The sequence below is a fragment of the Arvicanthis niloticus genome, chromosome X, assembly GCF_011762505.2.
Source record: "Arvicanthis niloticus isolate mArvNil1 chromosome X, mArvNil1.pat.X, whole genome shotgun sequence".
In the NCBI taxonomy this organism is placed as follows: Eukaryota; Metazoa; Chordata; class Mammalia; order Rodentia; family Muridae; genus Arvicanthis; species Arvicanthis niloticus.
In genome coordinates this window covers 48,639,406-48,655,126 of record NC_047679.1, presented here as the reverse complement: position 1 = coordinate 48,655,126, position 15,721 = coordinate 48,639,406, and positions in this window count along the sequence as shown.

The following is a 15,721-nucleotide window of genomic DNA, read 5'->3' as shown; positions in this document are numbered from 1 at the left end:
ACCTTTTGCTTTTTTGCTTTTGGTGCTAGAAATAGAACCCAGGGCCTAGCCCACACCAAGCACCATCTACCAACGAGCTACACTCCCAGCCTTATCATTCATTTTTTAAAAGGTATCCTTTGAAGTTCATAAACTTCATTTTCATGAAGTACAGAATGTTTTCCCTTTGTGGAATGTTTTTAGTATCATAGCTAAGATTTCGTTGCCTCCTTCAATGTCACAGATAGTTTCTGTGTTTTCTTCTAGAAGCTTTATAGGTTTTGTTTTGTTTAGCAGTGTGGAGGATGAAACCCAGGACCTCCCACATGGTAGGCAAGAAGCCCTCCAACTAAGCAACATCTCTGACTCTTTTATATTTAAAACTGTTTTGCCTTGATTTTTCATATATTTTCAGGCCCAACCTGGTAATTTCTCTAAAACAGTCTGCTAGACTTTTTATGAGGATTGTGATGCATTTCTAGACCCAGTTTGGAGGGAACTACCGTCTTGACAATATTGATAATTCCAAGTCCTAAGTGTGGAATATCTCTCCATAACTCACATTCTTTCACTTCTCTTTAATAGTTTGTTCATTTTCAGTGTACATGTCTTCAACTTCTTTCATTAAATTAATTCTAACTAGACATTTTTGATGTTTTTTTTTTTCTTTAATTTTCACTTTTGAATTGTATATAAAAGTACAGTTGAAGCTGGGTGGTGGTGGTACTACTTTTAATCCCAGCATTGGGGTGAGGGGGCAGAGGCAGGCGGATTTCTGAGTTCAAGGCCAGCCTGGTCTACAGAGTGAGTTCCAGGACAACCAGAGATAAACAGAGAAACCTTGTCTCAAACAAAACAACAAAAGTACAGTTGAGTTCCAGGACAACCAGAGATAAACAGAGAAACCCTGTCTCAAACAAAGCAACAAAAAGTACAGTTGATTTTTCATGTGACCTTCAAGTCGAGATACTTTTCCTTGTTTGTGTCACTTGCATGCATTCCCTGGATTTTCTTTTCTTTTTGTTTTTTTTTTTTTTTTTGTTGTTGTTGTTGTTGTTGGTTTTTTTTTTTTTTTTTGCTTGTTTGTTTTTTGTTTTTGGAGACAGGGTTTCTCTATGTAGCCTTGGTTGTCCTGGGATGAGATTTTTGTCATAGAGGACCATGTCTTCTGCAAGTAAAGACAATTTCATTCCCTTCCAATCTGGATGCTTTTAATGTTTTCCTACTGATTTAGTTCACTAGCCAGAACCTCCAGAATACACAAATACATTTTAATGGTGGTGAAGGTCAAACCCCAGCCTTGTCCAAGCTGGTAAGCACTTATCACCCAGTGTCCAATCTAAGCAGCAACAGTGTATTTATTTTGTTCCTGGTCTTATTTTTTCTTTCTTTCTGAAAATAGAACTAAGAACCCCACATGCTGAGCAAGCACTCTACCATCAAGTAACATCCCTAACCCTGTTCATTAATTTTGGGGTTTTACATCAACCTGTGCTCTTGGCATAAATCTCAGTGAATATAAGGCTTACATCTAGAATCTGTACCCTTTCCAGGTGTTTCCCAATAGGAACATTTAACATGCTTAGGTTTAAAAAAAATCTATCAACCTGTTTCCCAGACAGAGTGGATATACCAGTTCACATTTTCTTCAGCAATGTGTTCAGTTTTCCTGAATCCTCACCAGGAACTGCTCTGGCTACATTTCATTTGAACTATTCTGAGGGGCATGTAGCAAGTCTTCTAGCAGCCAATGGTATCAGATGCCTTTCCACAGGCTTATTTGCCTTCTGTAGATCTCTTTTGGCAAAAGGTTTGTGTATTTTTCTCATTTTGTAGTGCATTATTTGCTTTTGTTAAGTTTTGAGACACCCATTCTTTGTTTAATGTGTGGTTCAAAAATATATCCCCAGATCTGTAGCATGCTGTTTTATCCTCCAAATGGGTCCTTTCATGGTATGATACTTTGGATGTCAACTCTCAGAATACTTGGGCCCCAGATCCTAAGGATTTTCTCCATTTTTCTTCCATGTAAGACTACAGTGTGTTTTGACCTATATTTTTTTATGAGTTATATGTGGTTAGGCTGAGTTATAGTTTTTGCCCATGATGCATAATTGCTACAGCACCTTGTAACTTTAACTTTTTCAAACCTTATTTTAAATGATGGTTCTTAAATGCTTTAAACCTCCCTTTTAGCCCACCACTCACCAGAGGTAGTGGAAAAGAAAGGGTAAGGGGGAAGTGGACCTGTTTAGAAATGGTTCTTCGGAGCAGTTTCCATCTGTGTTGTCTGGAAATCAGCAGTTCAGTTCACAGGTCAGCAGGCACTGGCAGTCGATCCACTCACAAACGCCTCACAGATATACCAGCAGTTCAGTTCAGTAGAGTCGAGTTAGCAACAGCGGGTGACATGACCTAGCAGAGACAGCCAGGCCTCAGCCTTGGTTCCAGCAGGAGGGACCCAGAGGGACACCAGAAGTTCTCTGCTGTACCCCTCTCAGGGAAGCAAAGATCAGCAAAGACTGGAGACCCACAAGCATTGCACAGCCAGCTCTGTCCCTCGGTGGAGTCCTATTTATACTCCCCAAACACCACGTGTCCTCCATGTGCCTTGCCTCATGCATCCAACCAGCCCAAGTCCGTGAACGCAGCAAGAAACTGCAGCACACCACCAGAAGTTTTTTGGTGCATTTCTCTCTATGGAGTTCCGACAAATGCAACTCAACTATGCCATGGAAGGCAGACCAATACATGCATGTCGTTAGCAAAGAATCCTTCATCATGTGTCCTTTCACATGCTTGCTTTAGTAGAACATCCTCTCTCCTGTGTCTGCTTCAGAGAAACGTTCCTTCACGAGTCCGCCTTAGCCTTTCACACCCGTGTCTACTTTAACAAAACGAAACGTTCCTTCATGTGTTTGTCCCAGCAAAAACCATCCAGCCAACTTTACAAAGAACCCTTCAGTTTCCATTTCAGCACCTTTTTTTGAAAGTTGTTCTTTCTCCATTAAATTTCTTTTTCACTTTACTTTTTAAATAAACTGAACTCAGGTCTTTTGGAACAGCAAGAAATGGAAATACTCTTAATGGATGCGATATCCCTCCAGCCTCCTTTTATAGATTTTGTATAAAGAAAATAATATCATTTAAAGCACATAGCTGTCTAGTCAATTTCTGGTCAATTAAAAAATTCTCCCTACTTAGTTGCACTCGCTAGAATTTCCAGTATTATATTGAATAAGGTGACAAAAGGGGACATCCTTCCTTTCCCCAGTGTATATAATGTTAGCTATAAAAATTTTTTGGTTCTTTTCTTTATCAATATGAAGAAATAAATACTCAGTTTCTAGCTTCTAAGAATTTTTTTTCCAAGTTTTATTTTTATGTGTGAGTGTTTTGCATACATGTATGCTTGTCAAGGCCAGAAGAGGGTGTCCAGGTAGTTCCTGTAACTAGAGCTACACAAGGTTGTAAGCCATCATGTGAGTGCTGGGAATCAAATCTAGGTGCTCTGCAAGAGAAGCCAGTCAGTGCTCTTAACCCCTGAGCCATCTCTCAAGCTTGTTGCAGAGTAATTTTTAACAGGAATCATGGCTGAAATTATGGATGTTTTCCCTTTATCAGTTGATATGATTTACTCCAGGCATGGTGGCATATACCTGTAATCCCAGCACTGGAGAGGCAGAGGCAGAGGTGGAGGAGGCGGAGGAGGTGGAGGAGGCAGAGGAGGCAGAGGAGGCGGAGGAGGCGGAGGAGGCGGAGGCGGAGGCGGGTCAGGACTTCAAGGAAAACTTTGGGTACATCCTGAGTTCAAGGCCACCCTGGGCTATATATAACCCCCTCGAAAACAAACAGAAAAGTGAGAGATGCCTCAACAATTAAGGGCACCTGCTGCTCTTCCCGGGGACCTGGGTTCAATTCTCAGTACCCACATGGAAGCTCAAAAACCTCTAGATTTCCAGTCCCTCTTGTGGCCTTTACCGGCACCAGGCCTGGAGGTGACACGTAAGACACACATGCAGGCAAGACACTCATACTCACGTAGCTTGCCTTTGGCTACTCTGTGGGTTCTATTTTCCATTCTTCTCTACCCCATTCTTCCACCCTTTCAACCTCCTAACACTAGATAAGAGAGGAAAAAGGATAAAGAGGAAAGGAGAGCAATCCCTCAATAAAGTCCGGGGTGTGAAAGGGAGGAGCCGTATAATTAGACTACTTCCTGCTGGTTAGGGGCGTGGAGTCCCTTGGGGCAGGTTTGATCTTCACCGGCAGGTCAGGATATCTAATTTATTCTTCTTCTTGTTTCTTCTTTGGGCAAGACTACTTAACAAACAGCAACCAACAACAACCAACATCCAACAACCAACCAACAACTCTGGTCTCTCAGGACCCTGGCATTCAAATACCCTGTGAAAAGTCGCCAGGATTCCAAATGTCACACAACTGCAGAAACTATCTGTAGCTGGTAAAATCAAGCCTCTGCTAGAGCATGAGGCAAATCATAGTCAGCTGCTGTGGACAATCTGAAGCAGCCCCATATCCCATACCTGGGACTAAAATGAAAACATATCCATATAATATTTCTGTGTTTTTTTTTAAAGAAACAAAACTAACTTCCAGAAGTTTTATATATACATAAAAGTAAAATTTAAAAACTGATAATATTTTTATGATCTTTCTTTTTTAGCTAGTGAATACATTAATGTTGAATATTGAACCAGATTTGCGCCCATGAAATGAACCTAACTTGCTTGTGTTACTGATTTAATTTTTTTAAACTCTAGTACAAAGGACACAAAATATAATATGTCTCACTTTAGCCATTTTAAAAATGCACAACTGACATCAAGTACGCTCACAATGTTGTGCAACCACTCCTGCTAAATCCAGAGCATTGTCAACACCCCAGAAGGAAACCCTATACCCCTGAAGCACATACTTCCCCTTCCCAATCCCCCTTGCTGCTGACAACCACTAACGTGTCTCCTGTTTGTATGGATCTGCCAGTTCTCACATAAATGTGGCTCACATAAATGAAGCCACATATTTTGTGTTCCTCTGTGTCTGGTTTCTTTCAAGTAGCACAATGTTTTCAGAGTTCCTCCATGCTGCATCCTGTGACAGTACTTTATTCTTTCTGTAAGTGCATAACATACCATATTTTGTTTATCTGTTCATCTGTTGATGGACATCTGGGTTGGAACATTCATGTTCGGGTCTTTGTTTGAACACCTGCTTTCAATTCTTTTAGGTACATACCTAGAAGTGGAATTTCTGGGCCAAGGTAATTATATATTATAACATTTTGAGGAACCGCCAAACTATTTTTCCAAAGTGGCTGGACCATTTCACATGGAATTTTTAAGTTTAAGAATTCAGTGTCTGTGGGTGGGGGATGTGGTCCTGTGTTAGAGTGGCTGCCTAAGATTCGTGAGGCCCTAGGCATACTCTGAACCACTAAAAAGAAAAGGAATGCAGGTTCCTTAAACTCAGGACTAACCAAGCACTGGAGGTCTCACTTTCTTAATCCTAGCTACTTGGGAGGCTGAGGCAGGAGGATTGAAAGTTTGTAGCACAGGCTACAAAGCATGTTCAAGGGACACCTGGACAATTTAGAGAGATCCCATCTCCTAACACCAAACAACAAAATTAAATTTCAATGTTTCTTTCCTTAAATTTATTTTGAAAAAGTAAAAAAAAAAAAAAAAAAAAAAAAAGTATAGGACCACTAAAACTCTATTGGGTTCATTGTGGTACTTAAAAGGAATTGGCGGCACGTTTCATCTTGTCAAGTTCTTGTGTGTTGAACTGTTACTATCCATTGGCATCCTCAGAATCTATAGTGACATCTGTTTATTTTATGATTGTTTTCTACTCCTTTAATTTTTAGTTATTGTCCTGTCTTCGCATTAATTTCTGATGGTATCTGTGTGTGTAATGTTTGTGTGATGGTAGAGATGTTCCTCTGTGCATGTGCACATTGGGGTCTTCATTAATCACTCTCTGTGGAATTTTCTTTGTTGGCTAGGCTGGAAGGCCAGGAAGTCTAAGACCTCAAGCATTAGTGTTACAGACATAGGCCTTCACGTGGCTTTTACACAGGGGCCAGAGATCATGCGCGTCACTCACTGAGCTGTCTCTCCAGTTCCAGGTGTTCTCTTTTTCTGCTTCTTTTGAGTTTGTTTGATGTTTCGTTTTCCAGACTTTTCTGATGGAAGCTTAGATAAATGCCTGGAGCCTTTGTCCTTTCAGCACTACCTTAGCTGTGTCTGGCAAATGTTTAAACATCTGTTTTCCTTCCGTCCACTGTCTTTGGTAATAGGTAATTTATTTTCCTTTAGAATTTCTCCCAAATATGTAATATTTTTACATTTTAAATTAGGATTTTAAAAAACACATAACACATTTTACTATCTTAATGTCTTTTTAAAACTACTTCTATTTTACTTTATGTGCATTGGTGTTTTGCTCCACATATATATGTGTGTGAGGGTGCCAGATCCCCAGGAACTGGAGTTAGAGATTGGTGTGAGCTGCCACATGGTTACTAGGAATTGAACCAGGATCCTCTGGAAGAGCAGCCAGTGCTCTTAACCACTGAGCCATCTCTCCAGCCACCTGTCTTACCCTCTTAAAAACGATTTCTCATCTATTTATTTATGGTGTGTGTTGGGGGTGGATAGTAAAGATAGCACTGCTTGTGCATGGAGGCCGGAAGACAACTTGCAGAAGTCTGTTCTCTCCCTCCACAGTATGGGGTCTAGGGGTCAAATTCAGGTTATCAGGCTTGCCAGCAGCACCTTTACCCACTAAGCCAGTTTCCAGCCCCATCTTAACCATTTGAAGTGTACAGTTCAGTATTAATAAATATTTTCTTATTTTAATGAACCAGATTCCCAGGTATGAAACTTGCTAGCTTAAAACCGTGTACTCAGACTGTGAGCCACAGCACACACACCACATACACACCACACACACAGACACCCCCCCCCCACATACATGACACGCACACACGGCACATATACCACACACACACGCACACACAGACACACACACACGACACACACACACGACACACACACAATGACACACACCACACACGTGCACACACACCACATGCACACACACATGCACACAAACACACACACCACACACATGCACACACATACACACACACAACGCACACACACCACATGCACACACACATGCACACAAACACACACACCACACACATGCACACACATACACACACACAACGCACACACACCACACACACAGACACACCCCCCACATACATGACATGCACACACCGCTCACATACCACACACATGACACACACACAATGACACACACACATCACACACATGCGCACACACAGATACACCACACACATGTACACCCACACGCACACACACATTTCACACACAGGCACATATACCACACACATGCACACACACCACATGCGCGCACACACGCGCGCACACACACCGCACACATACCACACACACGCACACACAGACACCCCCCCACATACATGACATACACACACCACATACATATCACACACGACACACAATGACACACACACACCACACACACACACCACACACACACCACACACATGCGTGCACACAGATACACACACCATACACATGTACACACACACGCGCACACACACATTTCACACACAGGCACACACACCACACACGTGCACACACACCACATGCGCACACACATGCATGCAAACACACACACTACACACATGCACACACACACCACACACACATGCACACATGCGCACGCACACACACACATACTGTGCACACACACACACACATACCATACACACATACTCCCAGAGCTGTATGTGGTAACATTCACCTGTAATCACAGCAGTATGTAGGCTAAGGTGGAAGGAGGAAGGGTCTCCTGTTGGAGGTTAGCCTGGTCTACATAGTAAGACCCTGTCTAAACAATCAAAAATTGATGTAGCCCAGGGGAGAACACTAGTTTGCTTGACATGTGTAAATCTGTAAGTTGGATCATCAGCACTGTAAAATAAATAAATAGATAAATAAATAAAAATTTTAAAACAGGTGTACGGTAGCATATGCCTCTAATTCCAGCACTATGGAGTCTGAAGCAGGAGAATTATGAGTTCAAGGTCAGCCTGAGCTATATAGTGAATTCTTGGCCAGATTGAGTATATATTAAAATAAAAGGGTGGTGGTGGAATACAGCACTCATGGAATAGCTTTTTTTAATTTTTATTTTTTATTTCATTTTTTTGGAGGCAGGTCTTACCATGTAGCTCTGGTTGGCCTGACACTTGCTGTGTAGAGTAGGCTAGGCTCAAATTCCCTGCCTTTGTCTCCTGAGTTGTAGTTGGCATATGCTACTCTGCCCAGCTAAATAGTACTCTTTATAACTTCCTCTGATCTCTTGCTAATCACCATTCTGATTTCTGTTTTTATGAATTTGAATGATTTAGGTTTCTCATATAAGTATCCATATAGTATTTATGTTTTTAAATATGCTGGATTGTAGTTTCCTTGAGACTTCCTCTTTGACCTATTCAGTATTTAGAAGCGTGTTTGTTCACATGGATTGAGACATTTTGATTTCTACCTTTATTGAATCGTAGTCCTAGAATGTGCGATATTGTTTCTGTTCCTTTCAATTTAAAGAGGCTTGTTTTACTGCCTATGGCATAGTTTATCCTAGAGAAACTTCCTTGTGTGCTTAAGAAGAATGTGTCTTCTGAAGTGGTTGGATAGAATGATCTAAAAATGTCAGAGCTTTGTTGATAGTTATGTTAGTTTTTATTGTTGGTGTAATAAATTGCCACAAATGTAGTTGTTTACAATAACAGGAATTTACTGTTGTGTAGTCATGGAGGCCAAAAGTCTGAAACAGCTTTCACTGGGTGATGGTGAAGATACTGGCAAGGCTGCATTTTCTTTACTACTGGCTCTAGGGAAGTCGTATAGTTTGAATGTAGTCTCTCCCTCTAACCTGTCTCTCTGCACATGGTTTGAAGTTGTCCTGCAAAGTTTCCAGTGTTGTAAGCTTGGTCCTCAGTGATGTTGAGAGTGTAAGGGCAGACCTTTTAGAAGTGGAGCTTGTGGGCTGGAGAGATGGCTCAGAGGTTAAGAACACTGGCTGCTTGCTCTTCCAGAGGTCCTGAGTTCAATTCCCAGCAACCACATTGTGGCTCACAACCATCTGTAATGGGATCCGATGCCCTCTTCTGGTGTGTCTGAAGATAGCAACAGTGTACTCATATAAATGAAATCAATAAATCTAAAAAAAAAAAAAAAAAAAAAAAGAAGTGGAGCTTGTGGGCCAGGCGGTGGTGGCACACACCTTTAATCCTTGCACTCGGAGGCAAAGACAGGAGGATCTTTGTGAGTTCGAGGCCAGCCTTGTCCATAGAGCAAGTTCCAGGACAGCCAGGGCTACACAGAGAAAGAAACCCTGTCTCAAAAAACAAACAAACAAACAAACAAAAACCTCACCACCAACAAAAATCTATGGGTTTGATGACAAATTAGCACTAGCTTACAGAATGGACTAAGTAATTTACCTAGTTCTGTTTTCTAAACATACAGAATGTAGAATATAAAGAGATTTTCTCTTTGAAAGTATAGTAAGACTTTTGAGTAATACTGAACGGCCTTGCTAATTCTTATATTTAGAGACATTTTATTATTTCTTTTGACAGAGTAGCTCTGGTTGTCCTGGACCTCTGCTATGTAGACCAGGCTGCTCTTGAATTCACAGAAACTTCCTGCCCTTGCCTTTTGCTGGAATTAAAGGCATGTACCACTACCCCTGGCTTCTGTTATTTCATTTTTTGAGACAGAGTTTCACATTGCAGACTATGCTGGCTTGAAATTCACTATGTAGCCCAGTCTGGCCTTGCAATTATGGTACATCTTCTGCCTCAGCCTCCTAAGTCCTGTGATTGTAAGTATGTACCACCACTCTTGACTTTAAAACTTTGTTTTCTGTCATTAGATTTCTGCTCTTCTGTTCTTCCTGGCCCCCAACCCTGCTGCAACCCCTTTCACTTGTGCTGGAGATCAAAACCAGTACATAGCCTTCCACAATAGACGACAGGTGATCTACCAGTGAGCTATAGCTCTGACCCCAAACCCTTGGGTTGTTTTTTGTTTTCTCTTTTATTTTTATAGAATTCATAGACCACAGAACTCAATGGTTTTTAAAATATATTTACAAAGTTGTGCAATCATCCCTGCTATACACGACCCCTTGCAGTTTGAGTGTCTCAAAGATCAGAGAATAGCCTTGGACTCCTGATTTTGCTCAAGCAAGTTCCAGGATAGCCAGGGCTACACAGTTGGTTCCTGAGTCATGCTGGGATTACAGATGTGTGCCACCATGTCTAGTTTTATGTGGCACTGGGGAACTGAACTTGCAAGCACTCTGCCTACTGAACCCTAGCCCAGCTCCTACCTAATTCCAAAAATGTGGAACTACAATATATTTTAGAAAACAGAGGTAGGTGAGTAGATATGTTACTAAGTCCACCTATAAGCTAGTGCCAATTTGGCATCAAACTCATAATTTTTTTTCTGAGACAGAGTTTCTCTGCATTGGGCAACCATTCCCAACCCATTACTACCCAGGACCTGGTAAGGATGAACCCATTTCTGTTCTTTATGAATTTGCCTGTTTTAGATATTTACATACATGGAATCATATGACATATGACCTTCTTTCATTTCATATGATTTTTTTCAAGGTTCATTCATGTTGAATATTTTAGTCTAGTAATCATGACAAATTGAACTCGGGTTTTAGGTTTGACAGCAAGTGCTTTTACCCATTGGGGCCTTCCCTTTAGTCTAATTTAGCTAGGTCATGGTACCTCTTGTTTGTTCAAACACTAGTGTAGTTGTTGCTTTGAGTCTAGTTTTTAGATTGGATTAATGTTTAAGCTTGTAGACTTTGAGTAAAGCAGAGTAGCCTCTGTAATGCCAGAAGGCCTCACCTATCCCACCAAGGTTCTTGGGGTGGGGGGGGTAAAGAATGACCTCCCCTGAGGAAGAATTCTGCCTCCAGACTGACTACCTTTGGACTCAAGCCTGCAGCATTAACTTTTTCCTGGGTCTCCAGCCTGTTGCCATACCCTACAGACTAGGGGCTTGCCCATATATGTCTGTATTCTATTGGTTCTGCTTCTCTGCAGAACCTTGATGTGTGTGTGTGTGTGTGTGTGTGTGTTTATGAGACCACTTAGTGAATTTAAAAAATTTCATATATTGAATTACTGAATTATTAATACTGATTATCAATTCCTTCCTTCCTTCTTTCTTCCCTTTCCCTTCCTTTTTTTTTTTTTTTTTTTTTTTTTTTTTTTTTTTTTTTTTTTGACATGGTCTCATATAGCCCAGGCTGGCCTGGAACTCTGAAGAAAGCCCAAGTTGTCCTCAAACTTTTTGAACTTCCTGTCTCAGCTACCCGAATTATGGATTTATTTTTGTTTGTTTATTTATTTATGAGACAGAGCCTCACTAAGTACTCCTAACTACCCTAGAACTTGCTATGCAGATCAGGCTAGTCTCGAACCTTCTTCTGCCTCCCAAGTACTGGGATTAAAGATGTGTGCCACTATGCCTGGCTATAATTTTGTTAAAATCCACCAAGGCTTAAATATCTTCATTTACTTAAAACATGGTTATCCAGGCTTAGCAACTGCAAAGTTCAATTCCAAGGACTGGTAAAATTTAGTTAATTACAATAATCCCAAGTAAAAATTTTAAAAAGTTTTTTTTTAACCTTTACTTCACAGAGCAGTATTATAACGGCTTTAAAGTCATTGTTAAGGGGTGTGTGCTGGGGGGGGGGTGTTGGAGAAATGGCTCAGTGATTTATAGTACTTGTTACTCTTGCAGAGGAGCCAGGTTCAATTCCCAGCACCCTTGTGGCAACTCACAACTAATGGCAACTCCAGTTTTAGAGGTTCGTCTTCTGACTTTGGAGGGCATCAGGCAAGCACGTGGTGCAGGCAAAAGAATCATGGACACAAAATAAACAAAACTTAAAAAATAAAGGCATTACTAATTTCAACATCTGAGTCACCTTGATTTGGATATTTATTGGATGTCTTTTTTTCTCAGGAATTAGTGATGCTTTCTTGGTTCCTTTTTTTTTTAAATATTTGGGGGCATGGGACGGGGAATTGAGAAGGGAGTAGAGGCAGAGAAAGACAAGGGAGAGAGGAGACGGCAGGTGGAGAGGAAGAGAGAAGAGAGAGACTGGCCGGGAACACGTGGAGGGGGGAGGGGGAAGGGGAAAGAGGGAGAAAGAGGTTAGGGAGAGAAGAGGAGAAGAGACAGAGAGAGAGAGAGACAGAGAGAGAGAGAGAGAGAGAGACAGAGAGAGAGAGAGACAGAGAGAGAGAGACAGAGAGACAGAGAGAGAGACAGAGAGAGAGAGAGAGACAGAGACAGAGAGAAACAGACAAAGAGAGACAGACACAGACAGACACACAGAGAGCATGCGCGCAGAGAGAGAGAGAGAGAGAGAGAGAGAGAGAGAGAGAGACAGAGAGACAGACAGAGAGACAGACACAGACACACAGAGAGAGCATGCGCGGAGAGAGAGAGAGAGAGAGAGAGAGAGAGAGAGAGCGAGAGAGAGAGAGACAGACACAGACACCAGACACCAGACACCAGACACAGACACAGACACAGAGAGCACACGTGCGCACACGCGCGCAGAGAGAGGCTTTCTTGGTTCCCTAAGCACCAAGTTTTGTTGCTGTTTTTGTTTGCTGTGGTACTAGGGATTGAAGCCAGTGAAACACTAGTCAGGTGCTCTACTCCTGAGTCATATCCCAGTCGTGTCGTATAATTTTTCTCATAGTGGACATTTTGAATATTTGCACTGTGAGTCTCAAGGTACTTTCTTCTTGAAGTCAGGGTATTTGTCTGGTTAGGCCCAGATTTAAATTATATTTCATGTTCCATGTGCCGTTGCTCCACTCTCAGCTCAGTTTCCAACGCCTTTGGGCTTATTTAATCTATAGTTTACTCAAGGTTTAGTCTGGGTGCTGTGTGATATCATAGTTCAGTCCTCAAGGTCCCTGTGATATTGCTTTGAGGCTGACAAATGTTTGTCCAGTTTAAAGGTAAGCCGGAATTCACACTGTGTTTACGCAAGACAAAAAGTTGCCTCCTCAAGTTCTCTTTGCGATTTCCCACTGTGCACTTTTCAGAGGCCTGCTATGCCCTTTCTGGAGGTCTCTAAGGAAGGGATTGCTCTTCTTCTACACTGCTTTCAGTGCCTCAGGTCAATGTTGGAAGAGAAAGTAGGGTGGGCAGTTGTAGGTGATTCACTCCTTTAGAATAACTTCCTTTAAAAGTTGAAAGAAAAAAAAAAAACTTTTGTATGGTCTGGTCTGGAGAGATGTGCTTGCTGCCAAGCATGACAACCAAAGTTCTGTCCTTAAGGACCCATATGGAGGAGGGCCAGAACTCTGTCCTCTGATCTCTACTTGTGCAATGTGCTATAAGCTCCCCAGTAAATAAAGTGGAATTTAAAATATTTTACAGGTATATATTGTATTTGAGAATATCTTCCCTCAATATACTCTCTGATCCCTCTTTTCTCCCCACTTACCACCCCCGTTATCCCCTTTTTTCTCTAGAAAATTTCTTCCTTAAAAAAACACTATTTATTTTTATTTTATGTATATGAGTATTTGGCCCGCATGTATATTAATGCACTGCATGTGTGTGCGCTGCATATGTGGCCCATGGAGGCCAGAAAAGAGCATCAGATCGTCAGAAACTGGAGTTGTGGGTGCTTGCCAGGTGTAGTGGCGCATGCCTTTAATTCCAGCACCCAGGAGGCAGAGGCAGGCAGATCTTTGTGAGTTCTAGGCCAGCCTCCTCTATACAATAAATTCTAGAAAATCCGGGGATATATAGAGAGATCCTGTCTCAAAAAGAAAATAAAGAAGGAAGGAAAGAAAGGAGGAAGGAGAGTTATGAATGTTTGTAAACCATGTGGTTACCAAATGCAAGAGCAGCAAGTTCTCTCAATCTCTGAGCCCTCTCTCCAGCCCCTGTAGACAATTTCATTTCTACTTTCATCGGATCCCATTACAGATGGTTGTGAGCCACCATGTGGTTGCTGGGAACTGAACTCAGGACATCTGGAAGAGCAGTCAGTACTCTTAGCCGCTGAGCCATCTCCCCAGCCCTCATTTAATCGATACACATCATTTTATGTAGGAACCACAAATGAGGGAAAAATAATAATATTCATATTTTTTTGAGAGTGGCTAAATTTGCTTAATGTGATTATCTCGAATTGCATCTATTTTCCCTAAAATGACATAAATTATTCTTCTTTTTGGTTGAAAACAATTCATATATATATATAATTTTTTCTTATACATTCTGTTGTTTTGAGACAGGAGAGTCTCCTGTAACCCAGGCTGACCTCGAATTTGCTTTGCGGCTGAGCTTTTGTCTTGAACTCCAGGTCCTCCTGATTCAGTCTCCCAAGTTCTGGAATTACAAGTAAGGCAATTTTTCAAGGTTTTTGGTTTGTTTGTGGAGATTGAATTTAGGGGCCTTGAGCATTATATTCTGGCTGGCCTGGAACGCCTTTCGTAAACCAGGCTGCCTTCAAACTCTTAAAAGATCGGCCTGCCTCTGCCTGCGTGTTGGAATTGAAGGCATGCACCATCTCGCTTAGCTCTTCAAGTTTTTTTTTTTTTTTTAAATTAAAGTTGTTTGTGCGTTTTTGCACGTCTCAGCGCTTCTGTGAAGGTCAGAGGCCAACTTCGTGGAGTCAGTTTACTTCATCCCAGAGTTCCGGGGACCAAACCCTGGTGTCCAGAGGGGCGGGGCGACAGCCTTTATCTACGCACAGCTCCCGGCTCACCAGACGCAGAGGCGCTGATGGAGCCAGAAGGACATTTGTTCTGTTCTCCGGACCAGCTTCTTCTTGCTTCCGTTCCAGACACCTCAGGTAATTCTTTTTGTTTTCTACGTACATATATAGTTGATAGAAGTAGGGGAGAGCGATTTTTGTGGATTTACTCCATCTTGGTTGACACTAGAAATTATTACGTTTCTTTTGGTGAGTTTGGCAGTATATTGTGTCTTTGCATGCTTGTAAATTTTGCCTTGGCTTCCGGAAAGTGTATTTACCTAGGTGTACAATCGGAGATGATGAATAACTTCTCCTTTTCACTTTAAAAATTTCCACGCTCTTCCCAGTGGTTGGCCGCTGATGATCTAATTTTCATTTCTTACTAGAAAGGCCTTTTCTCTCCTGTGGGATTGCTATTTTGTTGTTTTTTGAGGCAGAGGCAAGTGGATCTCTGTGAGTTCAAGGCCTGCCTGGTCTACACAGCAAGTTCCAAATCAGCCAGGGCTTCTGCGTCCCACGTGCCAGTGTTAAAGCTATGGCCCTCCATGCTTGGCTTCTAGTGGTTTTAAAGATTCTCTTAGCATTTATGCTTTGCAGCTTTATTTTATTGTATTAAGCAAACAAACATAAAGTTTGAAATGGTCCTCAGAGGGCACTATCATCCTCGTGTATTTATATATCCTTTGGAGAAAAATCCCTCTGTATCTCTGTCTCTGTCTGTTCCCCCCACCCCTTTCTCTCTCTTTCCAGACAGGGTCCTGCTTTGTGCTTTAGGCTGGCCTGGCCTGGAACTCCAGACCTTCCCACCCCCACCTCTGGAGTGCTA